Below are 16,052 nucleotides of genomic sequence, written 5' to 3' on the forward strand. Positions count from 1 at the left end.
CAAAGTGAGTGTAAAATGCTGCTCGACCAGAATGTTATCATTTTACACTCAGTCTGCACTGGTGTAAATGACTACACAAGATTCAAGGAAGGAAAAACTGGCACTAGTGTGAAAGTCACCCCTGTGTAGAGAGCCAGGTCTATGCAACTAAATCCTCCCTAAGATTCATTGTTTTACAAAATATGGCCTATACCACAAGGCCAGTACCATTTCTATTTCTTGGGCAGTCTTTGTGTTTCAGGATCTCACAGTACACTATTACAATATGTGCACAGATTTTTTTCCCAAGTACTATTTTTGTCACAGGTTACAAGCACTGTAGGTGTAGTTCCATTGATTCCATACTCACAATTAAATATTCCCTCCTGGAGAAGCTTTAGTCTCCCATTAAATGAGAAGCCTTTAAAACCACTGATAGAAAAATATAGTACATATGTAATACACGATGAACCTCTTTTATGACCTGTATCTTCAGTTAAGGAGACACTTGTTAACTCACTTACTATACCTGCTTCACTCATGTATATTAATGTTACACTAGTGATCAATCGGTTTCAGTACCAAAACCCATTCATTTTCTGATCATGAAATGATCCTGCAGTGCTTTTTACAAGGTCTTCTAATGATGGGACATGTTCCTGCATAGGAAAAGATGGCATAGCTGCAAGAACTAGGTGTAAAACTTGTTAATTAAGAATAGTACGCTTCTGCTAAATGGATTAATCTATTGTTGTTGTATATTTTCTTGTGTCTTTGATGGTGTATGGGTATATATACATAAGCATGTTAGCTTTGGGAAAATTCTTTTTGGATAATCACTCAGGACCACATCCTTGGCTGATGTAAATCAGTGAAGCTCCCCTGAACTCAATGGAGCGTCACCAATTTACACCACTTACGCCCGATTCTTCTCTTACAGAGTTTTTACACTGGTGTAATTCATTTACTTACGTGGGATTAGACTTGAGTTCCCGGGTGCGAAGGACAGAAGAATCCAGCCCTCAGATTCACATAAACCCCAGTCTGAACTACCTCCCGAATGTGCTAAATTGCACTGCAAGTCTCCGAAGAATCGAATATTCTTTGATGTATTTTGTTTCTGGTCAGCCAGGAAATACCACCGGGTTCTTGGGTGCAAGGAAACACCACATGAACAGCTCATGGTAGTTCAGCATTTCTGCTTGCTCTGGCCAGAACTAGAAAAGGCTTTGGCATGAAAAAATAACGGGTATTTACTGTTAAGTGCTAAAAGAACTTGAAGGGTCAAACTGAGTTTGGGGCAGAAGTGTGTGGGTTTTTTTATCTCAACGGGCTCCCTTCATCCCTAATGCTGAAGGACTGGTAAATAACAAAAGACACCTACCGTAACCCCTCTGCTTCCAGGGAAGCCAAAGGTAGCTTTGCCATTAACTTTCAACAGGAACAGGACTGGGCCCACTAACAATGTTTATCCACGTTGATCACAAAGGAAGGTGAAACAGTAAGAGTGAATAAAGCCCAAGGTGAGTTATGATCCTCACACTCTCATGAATGGACATTCAAAATAAACACAAGAGCTTTCGTTTCACCCTTATTTTGTTCATAGGACCCATGTTTATGTTTTGGTTTGGTTTGATTTTTTTAATCTACCCTGCCTGTCCTTGGTGTCTTTCTATCCAATCTTCCTTTTTATATTGTTATATCAGACAGCTGCTTTAGCAAAATAATGGTTGTTCCCTTAGTGATGCTAATTTTGTCAGAGGAAGAAACAAATCCATTTAGCCAGGCATTTTATGGTTGTGTTTGATGGTGGGTTATATGTTCCTGTGACAGTGGCTCATGGATCAGGTAATTTCAGCTAAGGAGAGCAGCTGTTTAATGTGTTGATTTACAAGGAAGTGGGCAAATGTGCTGTTGTGAGGATAAGGTCAGAAGCAACTTCTATGATGTGTGTGCAAAGATATAGATATAAATATAGATGGATAGGTATAAATGTCTCCCTAATTCTCACTCTGGAGTTCAGTACCAAAGGAGTGAAGAGAGAATGTACTACAGTATTACAGGCGGAAATAATTAACCCAGTAGTTAGTAAACCAGAGACAGTAGATCTCAGAAGAGATAGTAAACCAAGCTGCTTTTTGCCCAGGTTTGGTGGCTGTCCATGTGAAAAATCCCAGAACAGTTTTGGGAAAGTGTAAAAGATAACTCTCTGTCTGATGCTCTTGCTTTCTGAACACAAATTACAGTCAGGACCGGATTTTCAGAGATGCTTTGCACCCACAGCTTCCATTAACTTCAGGTGAGGTTAAAGGTGACCAGCCCTTCTAAAAATCAAGGGTAAAGCTGGGTGAGGCATTACTGAGTGCCCAGTGTCTGCTACTTTTTGCCAAGAAGGTAGCTACACCACCAACAGCTAACTCCTTTTCTTAAACTGTTTCCCCATCCAATACACATTTACATCTGTTTCCTCAACTCTTCCCCTCTGCCTGCATGTGTTAAGATCGTTCTGTTAAATTGTAGGCAGAATATTTTAGAGAGATGTGTATTCAAGGTGATGGATAGTATGTGACCACTCACAATTACAGTCTGACTCAGGCATATAAATTAAGGGTTGGCGTTCACGTTTACCTCTCATCCATTCTCATCCGAGTGCTTAAACGTGCAAGCGTTACATTGCATTCAGGTCTGTTTGTGGCATGTGTTCATGATACACCACGCTACATCTACGTGGAGAAGCAAAACAAACGAAACCCCCTGACGGTGTGATTTTAACTACACACGGCGATCGATTGGAGCGGGAGGCGTGAAACGTGGGGGGAGTTAGTATTTCTGATGATCATACGCGTGTCTAGTTCCCATTGAAGCTAGAATTACAGCTCCTGCTCCCCTTCTTGGTACCCGTGACATGGACAGCGAGACAGATGCAGTATTAGCTGTAGGAGTTTACATTGCACTTTATTTGCAGGTGCAAACTTGTTTCCAGAAAACTACTCCAACTCAACCCTCCCCGCGGTAGAAGGGTGCCAGTTACCTGCCGGGTGCTGGTCAGTTACCACGGGAAACTGACCGGTTAGCCCTCCTTTGTGTCTTTCTAAACCCTTTAACATGCTCAGTCCCCGTGTTCCAGCCATTTATTTAACTAACCCTCGGCACGTGGCACCAATGTCCCTCACAAATTGCCGTGTGGTGGCCGACCTCTTTCAGCTGAATACAACTGAGCGTGGGAAGGGCTTTTGCAGCCTGCCACTGGCCCCTGGAAAAGCCAGGGAGCACCTCCTGCCGCTCTGCCCTTAGCGGGATTATTACAGCAAGCGCAGAACCTGACTGAACAAAGGTACGGTACCCTTTGCCTCCTTACACGGGTGTATGCAGTCGTGTTGTAGCCCTGTTGGCCCCGGGCTATTACAGAGACAAGTTAGGTGAGCTGATATCTTTTGATTGGACCTACTTCTGGTGTAATGGCTTCCCAGTTCCCTTAGAGCCCCGAAGAAGAGCCCCGGGTAGCTGGAAAGCTTGTCTCTTTCACCAGCAGAATTTGCTCCACTCCAGGAGATTACCTCATTGCCCTTCTGTCCCTAACCTATGTCAGGGACACGGCACAAGATCCCAGGAACGTGAACCAGGAATAACAAGCAGCACTGGAAACTCTGAAGCAATGGCCTCGCCTGTCTTTTCCAGCCAGGAAGATCAGACAGCTGGGGAAATGAACGCATCCTGTTAACCCAATAGTCTGTGGATCTAGACATGGCCAAACCCGAAGAAATTATCTCACCAGCACCTGCGTGATTTAAAACGGTGCATCAAAAGGTAAGGGAGAATCTAAGGGCGAAGAGATTTCACAGAGCATATACAAAATACAGAGCTGTAAATACACGCCTTGCTGTTCACGCTGGCTCTAGGTACACAACGGGCAATTTAGAGCGGACTGAGTTTGCAGATTAAAGAGACACCTCAACTTTGCAAGGCAAAGAAGTCTCGTTTACGGCTTGAGAGGATCTGCTTTTGGTTGCACTCAGGAAAAAGGCCGCAAGATCAAACTACTCATAAAGACAAGCTGATTAAAAGCTTGTCTATTCAATGGAGTGTCCCTCTGAGCCGCTCTCTCTGCTCTGGTGAAGAGCTAAAATGGAATTCAGAATTAGCCATTAAAATATCCCCTTCTTCCACAGCTGGGGCCTAGTCCTTTCCATCCGCTTGTAAACAGAAGTCTCCATTGAGAAAAGTCCAGTGAATTCTTAGCCCCACTGAAATCAATGGGAAACGTCCCCTAGATTTCAATAGGGCCAGAATTTCTCCCTATGAATTTTGAAAGGGAATACTTCCAACAAGTTAAAATAGCCATAAACAGGCTAAAAATGGTGATAATCAAAACTAGGAAGCATCCTGGTTAGAGAAGAACCAAACTCAACTAGGTTAGCCTAGTAATCCTGAGGCTGGAGTCGAAAAACCCAAATTCAGGAACCGAGAGTACCCACGCAGCTCTTCTATGCACCATGCTTATGTACCAAAAACAATCCTCTGAAATTTCTTCACGTCAGCGGGGAGGTCAGAAATAGCGCGAGATAATTATGGCTCAATATTTCTGAATTGTCAGTGTTTGTTATTTTAGAAGCTACAGAACTGGTTTTTTTTTGCATTTTTTTTTTTAAAGCAGGCATTGCCTCTCCTCCATTTGAGCAGATGTAGCCTTTTGAACGCTCGCTCCCAGCTGTAGAACAGACCTACCCGAAATGTTTCCTGGCTGTCACTGTTAATAATAAACATCTTCTGTTTCCAGATTTGCGTATTTATGGATTAAGGGTGGTCGGTTCGGGCGGGTGATCTACATTTAACACGTTTCTTCTGCTTCTCATCGGAGCTCATCCTCGCTGCAGCGTCATTTTCAACCCAGGGTCAAACACATAAACGTTTTATTGTTTATCGTTCTAGTAAATACAAACCAATATTAGCCGCTAAGTATCCAAACAGGCTATTTTGTAAAATCAACACAAACTTTGTAGTTGTATTTATACAAAATACTGCAAAGCAATTGGATAAGATAGTTCAAACAGCATCAGATGCTTTGCGTTTATCATTGTCAAAAGAATACAATCACAGTTAAATGTTTTACAGTGTAACTATTTTTCAGTGTTATAATACAATTCTCCCATTGCCATCTCTATTCACTTACTTTTAACAGAAGACGTTTGGGATGAAATAGTGTTAAGAGTTTGGGGGTTTAGTATAGAAACCTATTTGGGGCCATTTTTGATCCACACACTAATACCTCTTCAATACCTTCATTTTCCATACAGAGACAAGGTAGCAAAGAGATCTTTTGTTGGTCCAACTTCTGTTTGGTGAGAGAGACAAGCTGTCAGGTCTGGGTCCTTTGCCGTCATACTGTGGAGTTTCCATTTCCTTATCCATTACTGTACGTGTGGGGGAAAGATTTTCCTTCCACAAGGAAAAGCTTGTAAAAATCGGGTATCAAAATAACTGAGCTGCTTATAGCTGTTTTAAAATTGCTTTCATTCTTTTCTATGATTTTCCTGAATGAGAATATTCTGGCTTTTTTACTAACACCATTCTTAGACACTGCCCATGACTTGTCACTGGTTGGGGCAAGAGCAGAGGGATGTGGCTTAGCAATGATTTAAGATTTACCTACTGATAAAAATGATATTTGTAAATGATCTGAGGACAAAAATTTGTAACCTCATAGCGAAACTGACCCGACTACATGAAACAATATTTCCTCGACGAATTTTTAGTGTGTGGCTTTCAGAGTTTTTACTGCTGTCTTCAGTATTTAATTAGCACTCAGCTTCTTCTAGCTTGTAGTTTATTTCCAAAATAATGTTAGGTCTGTAGGCGGATAGAGAACAGCATAACGCCCCTCCATATGAGTTAGCAGTTGCCAGATCGAGTAGTTTAGAGAGGTGCCAGTCACTGACTGAAAGGTGAACATGATTTACAGTCTCATTTCCAAATTTGATGAAGTGGAACTGAAATCTCCAGGTACTGTCAGACTAGACAGGGTAAACAAAAAGGCCTTCAGATTTGACGATGTGCTGCTTTAGTATAACGTTTAGGGCACAGCTGTTTGTATCCTTGTTTCACAGGATCAGCCGCCCGTCATTATTGGATGAAGACTAGAAAACGTAATTGTACAAGTATTGCCGAAATAAAGCTCAGTTTATCTAAAGACACACAGCCTTCAGCTCAAAGCCTAGGTAACACTGGTGTAAAGTGTCTCTCACATTAGCTGATCACTGATCCCTTTAAAAAAAAAAGCGGCAGTTGGATGATTCAAATCCTACTTCACAAAATACAACGTGCAATACACTGGAAAGGGCGGGGGGGGGGGGGGAACGGTTTCAGTTTTCAGTTATTGCCCTTGGTGCTAATGCAAAGCGAGAGAACACCACCAGTGTGTCTTAATGACTGGTAAAGCAGGATCCTATTTGTTAAACTGTTTTAAAATATTTTGTGAAAAATATTTCTGGTGAGCCCATCCGTGTAAAGAAATTGGTGATTAATATAGTTGTTCGATGGACTGTAACGAAAGAGGCAAGGCTCCTTTGCCTGTAACAGCTACTCTAAAAGGCACCCTAGAAAAATATAATATTGTTTTCACCCTCCGCTCCTTATGTCTTGTGTGATTATTTAAACGTGTGCAAAGTCAGTGTAATTGCACTACCCAATTAGAATTGGAAGACAGGACCCTGGGCTAGATGGACCATTGGCCTGACCCCCTATAGCCGTCATGTTCTCATTGGCACTCGCTTTTCTAGCAGGTGGAAGTGACTCAATGAGTGTAAAATGCAACCCTTCGGATTGGGTAGTGTCCTTGCCTAGGTGTAAATGTAGTTCTTATTTGGGGCCAGGGCTGGCCCGCTGCACCTCTAGGCTTGGTAGGTAATAGACCTCGGGGTTTGCCCTGTCGCTAATGAAAGTTTGAGCCCTGGCAGCTCCTTCATTACAAATTCAGCACCGTGTAGATGGTTACTTAAAATGCAAGGCAAGGGAGACTCAGGCCCAGAAGATAAAAATACACAAAATTAGAGCATACAAGGTATTAGTTTCACTCAGGGCTTCTCTCCACACACATTTTACACCGCTTCAGTTGTATCAGTTGGCAATAGAGTTCAGTTCGTCCAAACCCCGAGCGTAGATGCAGTTTTACTGGTTTCAGGCGATCACATCGGTCTAGCTTACTTTAACCTCAACTCGAGGTACTTCCACGCCGGTGTAAACGCATCCCCGGGGCGGAGTTCTAAACCGCCGCCGTTAACTCCCGCGTTTGCCCGCAGTAGGGTAAGAACCCACGCAGAAACGTCCGCCGTGCTTGCTGCAATCCCTCTGGAGCGATGGCGATGCTCATGCAGGGACTGTCCTGCCCACGGTCAGTTTAAAAATACAGGCAGGCCACCATTAACACATTTGGGAGCTGAGCGACGCCCGCGGGGGCCGTGTGAGCCGAGAGTGGAACTGCCCACGAACGCAGGAGGCTGGGGCCGGGGCACAGACTGAAGGGGAGAGGAGACTTCAAGGCCAGGGGGGTGGCTGCGAGGGGGGTGGGAATTGCAAAGCGGGGGCACAGAGGGTTGCAAGGGAGTTGACAAATCGAGTAATCGCGGGCACAGGGCCCGTGTCAGGGATTCAGCGCAACGAGCCCGAAATAATTTCTGGGCTCGCGGCCCAGGCCGTTTGGTGCACAGGCAGCGGCGGGAGGAGGATCCCGCTGCGCGGAGGGGCTGGAGGGTTATTTAAGGCTGGTGGGTCCCCCCCCACCCCCCTTGGGGCGGGCGCTGGGGTGAGTTGCATGGAAAGGACTCGCCACGCAAGAGCCGCGGCTGCAGGGGGCGCAGGGCCGGGGCCGGGGCGCGGCACGAGCCGGACGCTCTGCCGGGCACGCGAGGGGCTGGCGCGTGTCCTCAGCCCCGGGGCGGCGCGTGCGCCATCGCTCCGGCCTAGGCTGCGGCCCTGGCTCTGCCCCGGAGCCTTCTGCGGGGCGGGGCAGCCCCGCCCGGGCCACAGGGGGCAAGAATTGGGGGCAAGAAGGGGCAACCCCGGGGTAGCTCCAGAGGAACAGGGGGGCAAGAAAGGGGGAGAGGTAGGCCCAGTGCAACATAGGCCTACGGGGGGCAAGAAGGGGCAACCCTGGGGCAGCCGCAGAGGAACGGGGGAGGGCAGGAAGGGGGGGCAGCCGCAGAGGAACAGAGGGGGCAATCCCAGAGGAACGGGGGGGGCAGGAAGGGGTGAGGGGTAGGCCCAATGGAACGAGGGGGAGGGGCAGCCCTAGAGGAACGGGGGGCCAGGAAGGGGTGAGGGGCAGGCCCAGTGGAACGGGGGGGAGGGGCAGCTCCAGAGGAACCGGGGGGGGGGAGGAAGGGGTGAGGGGCAGGCCCAATGGAAGGGGAGGAGGGGCAGTTCCAGAGGAACGGGGGGGCAGGAAGGGGTGAGGGGCAGGCCTAGTGGAAGGAGCGGGAGGGGCAGCTCCAGAGGAACGGGGGGGGCAGGAAGGGGTGAGGGGCAGGCCTAGTGGAAGGAGCGGGAGGGGCAGCTCCAGAGGAACGGGGGGGGGGCAGGAAGGGGGGAGGGGCAGGCCCAGTGGAAGGGGGGAGGGGCAGCTCCAGAGGAATGGGGGGGGCAGGAAGAGGGGGCAGCCCCAGAGGAACAGGGGAGGCAGGAAGGGGTGAGGGGCAGGCTCAGTGGAACGGGGTGGGGGGGCAGGCTCAGAGGAACAGGGAGTGAGGGGCAGAGTAGGAGCCACCTACACAAAGAAGGAGGTCAGGGGAGTAAGCAGTCCACACGGTGAGCAAAAGCCATATTGCAGAAAGGAGAGTTCAGTTCCTCGCAGGCTGAGCTGGGCTGGGCCAGAGCTCCCAGAGGGAGAGAAGGATAGGAATTAAGAGAACGAGAGACATGGGATTCTCAGAAATCTTATCAGCTCCCCAAAAGAGGGAAAAGAGCAAGAGCTCAGGTATGTGGGTACATGATTTATACAATGCTAGACTCTCATATACCATGGGGTAGGGGGTAATACAAATCCTGGATGAAACAGACACACTGTGTTAAAACATTTGTATAGAAAAGTTAACCATGTTTTATTTGTTCCCTTATGTAGCACGAGAATTTTAGTTTAAACAACACTGTTTAACATCATACCTCTGCCACCTTAGGCACATGTGTATCTGAGATACCGAGATAAAAAATTAACACCTACCTGCAAAAGGGAAGAGTTCAGGTTGAACAAGAACAGATGTAGTTGAAGAGAAAACTGTTTTACGAAGTAGCTTTAATATTCAAAGTATTGCAATTTTTGTTGTTGTTGGCATGAGGAGCTGGGAATTGGTGGTGCAGTGACCACAGAGACAGAGTTTCAGTTGGAAGTTCTCAAAAGTTGCTGAGCACCATTGTAACAGTTTGGTTTGGATGTTAGTTCTCTTGTAGTTCCCCAAAGGTTTCTGGCATGAGGACACTGTCCAACTACTACATGAATTTTCTCCAGGGGTAGACTTTGGTGCAGGGCAGACATTGCCCCTTGCTCTCTCTTCCTCTGTCTGGACAGCCTTGCCTAGTCCCAAAAAGACACCATCCATCTCTCTGTCCTCCTCCAGGAGATGGCATTAGTTTTATAGATCCCTCTCTTCTGGCTTTCTCTTGTGCCTGCTTGGTGGCCAGCTGCTGTTGAGAGTCCATGGCACTTTACTGAAGAAAAACATCATAAAAAGGAAAAACACATCAGTCAATGTGAATCTGACCTGCCTATGGCCTCCTTGCACAGGACCCTCACTACTAGCTCCACTCCCCATTTTCTCCAATCCCCCTCTCCCCCCCGACTTCTTGTCCCTTCTCGATTCCTCTTCCAAAACATACTAGACTGGCTCCACCTTTTCAGTTCTTCCCCTTACTCCCTGATGGGCACAGCACCTCCCCACTCCCAACAAGATCCACTATTCCTTCGAAACGGGTCTCTGCTCCCTGATTCTATTTCTCCCACTCCTGAACTGTACCAGACACACCTGCTGCCCTTCTGAATCTTATCCTTGAAATTCTTTGAGCCTGGGCTCTAGCCACTAGATCATCCTAAGAAGAAAAGGAGTACTTGTGGCACCTTAGAGACTAACAAATTTATAAATAAATTTTGTTATTCTCTGAGGTGCCACAAGTACTCCTTTTCTTTTTGTGGATACAGACTAACACGGCTGCTACTCTGAAATAGATCATCCTAGGTCACTAATGATCTCTGCCTGGCGACAGGTACTTTCTGGGGAGATGAGCATTTCACAGAGCTCCCATGAGCAGTAACTTTTAAGGAACACCCACTAGATGTCAGCCCTTGAGCCTCAGGAAACTGATTTGAAAGGGATGACACCTTTGATTGGTGTAGCTGTCACTGGCTTGAGGCCTGGTGAACAGGTGCATTAGAACAATTTGTATAGCGGAAGCGCTGAAAACAGAAACCGTGTATTTGTTTGTTGTTACTACTTCAAGCCCAGAGGTGCTATCACACCCCAGTGCCCCTAGTTTGAGCACCCCTGATAGTGAAGCAGACTCATTAGAAACCTGTCTGTGACAGTAGGATCATTGTTCATTAACCTGTGGAAGTGGAATTCATTGGCAGCCTGACTAACACTGGGAGTCAATGGTCATTTACCTGTAGGAGCTGATTGCACTGTCAGCATATGTTCATTTTCCTTTTACCTGTGGGAGACGATTACAAGATCAGTAATATTGCAAGTCAACATACGACCTACCTGTGGGAGCTGAGCTCCCTGTCCACCTGTTTGTAACAGTTGAAGTCATTGTCCACTTAGCTGCATGAGGTGTGAGTTGTTTTGAGCAGGGGGGTATAATTAATTGACTTAGGGGAAGAACTGCTTTTTACAGCAAATGATTTATTGGGAGGAGGAGGAGGAGGATTAAGCCATGTACCTGGACAGAACCCATTCCCTGTTTGTTAGAACTGGGCTTGCTAGAACCCTACCCAGCAGAGCCGTGCTTGACCATCCCTGCCATTTTGAGCTAGGTGCATAGTCCATCACCAATTGTTCCATGGCCATAGAGACAAAGTCAGGTGCCCTCATGTGCCTGCCCAGCTGCTGTTGTGGGACAGCAGCTTGCCAAAGAACTATCTTGGTTTTGGTGTAAAGTCACTGGCTGGTGACTTGAGGGAGGGGACTCATCAGCAAACGACCAGTTTTGGCAGGATTCCTTGCCCACTTATACAACAGTGGGGATCATTGCCTGGTGGCCCTCAGGAGTGGAGATCACTGGCAGCTTGTCCGTTAAAATAGGAGAGCAGAATGCAGATCCACTTGCTCTGGGAGCCGAGCTCCCTGGTAGTCTATCTGTAACAATGGGGGGGAAAATGTCAATTTAGCTGCGTGAGATGACAGTTGGTTTGGGGAGGGAGCAGCATTAATTCATTTAAGTGAAGAATTGATTTGTAGGGCAAACTATTTATTTGGGGGGGGGAGGATTAAATGATTTATCGAGGCAGAACTTGTTCCCCTGCCTATCAGGGCCCCCTGCCTGTTGGAAATGGGCTTGCTGGAACCACCCCTGCCAACTTGAGTGTGGCTTCCTCCATAGTCGGTTGTTGATCATTCCATGGCTTGTAGAGACAAAGACAGGCTCTGTCCAGTGCCTGCCAGGCTGGCCCAGTTCCTGTTGTGGGCTTACAGCATTTTACTGAACAGAAATCTTGATCAATGTAAACATCAGTGGCTGCTGGCTTGAGGCAGGAGGCTTGCCAGCATCTGGCTGACTTCAGCATTTATCCATAACTGCAGGGATCATTGTCCATTTGCCATGGTAGCTGAGTTCCCTGGCAGCCTGTCTAAAAAAGTGAGTATCTTGTCCATTGACTGCACCGTCAAGGTGATTCAGTCGTTGTGCATTTACCTGTGGGACAGGATTACATTGTCAGTAACATTTCAAATCAATGTCCACTTATCTGTGGGAGCTGAGCTTGCTGCCACCCTGTCTTTAAAAGCTGGAATCATTGTCCACTTACCTGATGGAGCTGATTGGACTCTCAGCATCATGGCAGCTCATGGAAAGCTTGTGCATGATAGTTGAAGTCAGTGTCTGCTTACCCGTGTAAGTTGAGCTCACTCACAGCCTGTCTGTAACAATGGGAGAAAATGCAAACCTATCTGTGTAAGGTCTGAATTGGTTTTGGGGAGGGAAGAACTGGTAGTTAGGAAAAAGGATTTATTTGTTGTAATGAGGATTAAACATTTTATTGAAGAAGACCCAAATGCTCTTAAGCAAAGTCAACAGTCATGGGAGGAGAGGGAACCCCTCTCATGGATCAGTAACTGGTTAAAAGTTAGGAAACAAAGGGTGGGAATAAAGGGTCAGTTTTCACAGTGGAGAGAGGTAAAGAGTAGGATCTGTACTGGGACCAGTGCTGTTCAACAAATTCATAAATGAGCTGGAAAAGGGGTTAAGCAGCGAGGTGGCAAAGTTTGTAGATGAGGAGGAGGTATTGTTTCATATTCTCTGTGTATATATAAAGTCTGCTGCAGTTTCCACGGTATGCATCCGATGAAGTGAGCTGTAGCTCACGAAAGCTCATGCTCAAATAAATTGGTTAGTCTCTAAGGTGCCACAAGTCCTCCTTTTCTTTTTGCGAATACAGACTAACACGGCTGTTACTCTGAAAGATGATATAAAATTACTCAAAATAGTTAAGTCCAAAGCTGACTGCCAAGTGTTATAAAGGGATCTCACAAAACTGGGTGACTGGGCAACAGAATGGCAGATTAAATTCAATGTTGACAAATGCAAACTAATGCACATTGGAAAATAGAATGCCAACTATACATGCAAAAAGATGGGGTCTAAATTAGCTGTTACCACTGAAGAGTGGGATCTTGGAGTCATTGTGGACAGTTCTCTGAAAACATCCACTCAGTGTGCAGCATCAGTTAAAAAAGCGAACAATGTTTGAAACCATTAGGAAAGGGATTGATAATAAGATAGGAAATATATAAATCCATGATACGCTCACGCCTTGATGATTGCGTGCAGTTCCACATTTCCAAAAAGGTATATTAGAATTGGAAAAAGTACACAGAAAGGCAACAAAAATGACTAGGGGTATGGAACAGTTTCCATATCAGTAGAGATTAAAAAGACTGGGACTGTTCATTTTAGAAGAGAGATGACTGAGGGGGAGCGGGGGATATGATAGCAGTGTATAAAACCAAAACTAAAGTTAATAGGCAGCAGGTTTAAAACAGGTACTTTTTCACACATTGCATAGTCAAACTGTGGAACTCATTGCCAGTGGATGTTGTGAAGGCCAAAAGTATAAATGGGTTAAAAAAAAGAATTAGATAAATTCATGGAGAATTCACCATAAATGGCTATTAGCCAGGATGCTCGAGGATGCAACACCATGTTCTGGGTGTCCCAGAACATGTGACTGCCAGATGCTGGGACTTGATGACAGGGGATGAATCCCTCAAAATTGCTGTGTTCATTGCCTCTGAAGCATCTGGCACTGGCCACTGTCGGAATACAGGCTACTGGGCTTGATGGACCTTTGGTTTGACCCAGTATTGCCATTTATGACATGCCCCAGGGTACAATGTGGACTGTTGAACAGCTGTGTCCCTCAATTCTCCAATCTGGGGTGCCTTTTACACTGCTTTGCTGCGAGAACCACCACTCCTGACCAGTTCATACACAGTCTCTGGCAGGCAAAGTCATTCCCAGCTGAATTCCTTGAATGCTCTGGCCAGCCACTCATAAATTACATTGAGGGCGACATAAGCACCACACTTCCAGTCCCAGACCTTCCCCATAAAATGTGCGTCTAGTACTACCCAGATCTCTACTGGACAATGCAAGCTCATATAAAGTTTGTCATTTCATCAGTGGAAAATGATATGCAGAAACCTTGTTATCCCAAGTGGAGTTTCCCCAAACACTTCAATCCAAACACACTAGTTTAGATAAAACAGTAAAACAAGTTTATTAACAACAGAAAGATAGATTTTAAGAGATTACAAGTAATGAAGAAAAAAGTCAGAATTGGTCACAAAGAAAATAAAAAGATAAAATGCAAACGAATACCAAATTTAGCAAGCTAAATGGATTCAAATGAAAGCTTTTTCTCACCACTTGCTCTTTGCAGTCTTTACTGGCTGGAAGCCTCCAGGCCAGGAACCCTCCCCCAGGTCAGTGTTTCTTCAGGCGTTATTGCTGCCATGAGCAGAGAGACGTGGAGGAGAGAGGTGTTCTCTCTTCTTATACCTTTCTCCCCCTTTGAGGATTATCTCCAGCTGGGGTTCAGGTGACTGCCAGTCTGTTTACATGGGAAACCCCACTTGTTCTATTGTAAATCAGTAAAGTTTTTGCTTATACCCTTCTTCCTGCTGAAGACTGGCTGCTTAAGTAGGTGATGGTCTACTTTTGTCTTTGTTGACACTTGGCTAAAGTGTTGGTTGTCTTCTGTTTCTGAGGAACTGGTTTGTGCCTGCTTTTCTAAACTTGGAGCATGTTACAGCAATGTCATACAGTAGAATCTTATAACTCTGCATACAATGTTGATCCACATATTTTACCTGGACAATAATGTTTAGTAGGTTGAGTTTTCAAATGATACCTCACAAGGCGTACCTCGAACAAAATTTATCACTGTCTTATAAAAAGGATGAATATAGGGGTACAGTCTGTCACACCATTCTTATGTTCCTAACCCATTCCCCTGCCTGCCAGGGCCCTTTGCCTGTCAGAATTGGTCTTGCCACCCCCCTGCCTGTTGGAACTGGGCTTGCCAACACCCTGCAGAATGGTGCTTTACTGCCCTTGCCAGCTCAAGTGCAGCTCCATAGGCAATTGCTGATCGTCCAGTGGCTCACAGAGACAAAGGTAGGCTCCATCCTGCAACCGGCTGGGCTGGCCCAGCCCCTGTCTTGGGCCCATGATATCTTACTGAAGAGAAATCTTGGTTGGTGTAAACATGACTGGCCAGTGGCTTGAGGCAAGGAGCTTGCCAGCAACTGGCTCGTTTTAGCTTGGTTCCTTGGCCACTTGTCTGTAACAGTGGGGATCATCGTCCACTTGCCCGAGAGAGCTGGGCTCCCTGGCAGCTTGTCTGTAAGAGGGTGAGTCATTGTCCACTTACTGGTGGGAGCTGATTGCACTGTCAGCACGATTTCAGTCATTATCCGTTTATCTGTGGGAGAAAATTACGTTCTCAGTTACATTTCAAGTTAATGTCCACTTACCTGTTGGTGCTGAGCTCTTGCCAGCCAAATGCCTACCAGAGTAGCACTCAGCTACTCCTGCCAATTTGATTGTGGCTCTTTGCTCGTTGTCCTGTGGCTCAGTGGCTCATCAGCGCAGGGAGCCATTGGTACTCTTGTCTTAAAAATCAATGCCCAGAAAGAGAGAACACAGCCCGTGCAGGCGCCGTCTTAGAACTGCTTCTGAGCAGTGCCGAGGAACAGACTGGAAATGGGAGAATAAGAGGTAAGCTGTGAAACAGTGCCCATGGCTGCCTGGAATTCAGCTGTACTGAGGAGTATTTCCATTCACTTCAATGGGCCTTGGATCTGGTCCCTGGGAATGACATGAAAAACAAGAGACAAGGAACACTTGGTGTGTGTGAAGAAGCCCAGCACTGCCCTGCAGGGAGTTTGCGTAGGGGAATGCCTCAGCAATGGCCATCCAGGGGTGGGAGAAATGGGCCTGGGAAGAGTTGGCAGCCCCATTGTCTGGAGCATTTAAATCCAAAGTAGAACTAAGTCTTGGATAATACGCTTCAGAGAAACATCCTGCACTGGCTTATTGTGCAGAGACTGGCTGTGTTAATGAGACCCATTGGAGGGCTTCTCCATCTTATTTCCAATTGCAGACATAAACTCTCCGGGGATTCAAATGAGCAAGTCTGGGTCTTGGAAGGGTGACTATTTCTCAGTCTATCCCAGCTTGTGCCGTCACTGCAAGTCCTGATTTGGGCCCTCCATCTTCCTGATCTTCCCTTGGAGACCCCAGGACTTTCCCCAGTAAACGGCACATTGTCATAGTTAGTGGAGTCCTCTCATTCCTTGCCTCCTCATTCC

The sequence above is a fragment of the Eretmochelys imbricata genome, chromosome 3 (genome assembly GCF_965152235.1).
Source record: "Eretmochelys imbricata isolate rEreImb1 chromosome 3, rEreImb1.hap1, whole genome shotgun sequence".
NCBI classification, from domain to species: domain Eukaryota; kingdom Metazoa; phylum Chordata; order Testudines; family Cheloniidae; genus Eretmochelys; species Eretmochelys imbricata.